Source organism: Schistocerca gregaria, chromosome 3 (assembly GCF_023897955.1).
Source record: "Schistocerca gregaria isolate iqSchGreg1 chromosome 3, iqSchGreg1.2, whole genome shotgun sequence".
Classification (NCBI taxonomy): Eukaryota; Metazoa; Arthropoda; class Insecta; order Orthoptera; family Acrididae; genus Schistocerca; species Schistocerca gregaria.
The window spans coordinates 315,098,194-315,099,067 of NC_064922.1; the positions used below are offsets into that span (position 1 = coordinate 315,098,194).

At 50.5% G+C, this 874-nt stretch overlaps 1 non-coding gene across 1 annotated transcript; it reads right to left on the bottom strand.

Annotated features, from left to right (window-relative positions):
* Positions 1–594: 594 nt before the first annotated feature.
* Positions 595–666, bottom strand: Trnaa-cgc (transfer RNA alanine (anticodon CGC)). The gene has a single exon. It is a non-coding gene; the product is annotated as a tRNA-Ala (tRNA).
* Between the last annotated feature and the right edge of the window lie 208 nt (positions 667–874).

Sequence of the window (874 nt, forward strand, 5' to 3'; positions counted from 1 at the left end):
CCACTCAGCTCCAAGGGAACGACACTACAAATAGTTAGCTCAGATTTCACACTGCGAGCGAGGCTTCCCGCCTTCACAATTGCCGCCAACGGCCTGTATGAACTGAGGATGACCTCTGAACCCAGACAGCAGGAGTCATTGGGCCGAGATGAGCAACAATTTGCAGTCGGGTGCAACCAGTGCTGTCTATCGCCCCCTGCAGGACCTCCTCCACATCTCGGATGATACCCCCCGGCAAGCAGACAGAGCGAACACCGCCTTCCTCTATTTCCCTACGGGGCTACGTCACCCGTCCAACATTGGAGCTCCCAATCCCGGGTGCCCCCTTCATTTTTAAATAACTCAAAAAATGACTTGTCAGTATGAGTTGCACGTACATGTTTGTGATGCACTCCGCACGCCATACGAAGGCTTTGGAGCAACATTTCAATGGGGGGGATCGCAGCTTTGTGTCTTGCAGGTCATCCTCCTCCCGCTATGAGGTCGAACTGTACGAGATCCGCTCGCTTGGGGAAGAACCTTGTACGTTGAATTTTATAGAACATGGCGGTAAGAGAAAAGTTTTCATATACTGCTGCACGGAGAAACAAAAATTGGAGGAGCTGGGATTTGAACCCAGGACTTTTTGCATGCGAAGCAGACACTCTACCACTGAGTTACACCCCCGCCAGCGCAAGTACGTCTTTGAAGAGTCTCTCGTGGATCCTACTGTCATTATTTCTTAGGTTTGAACGGTACAGTAAGTGTTCGAGGAACCTATTCATGATAAGAGCTTAGCAGCGTCGACTCCGTGGCGCAACGGTAGCGCGTCTGACTCCAGATCGGAAGTTTGCGTGTTAAAATCACGTCGGGGTTACAATGAAATTTTCGTTTA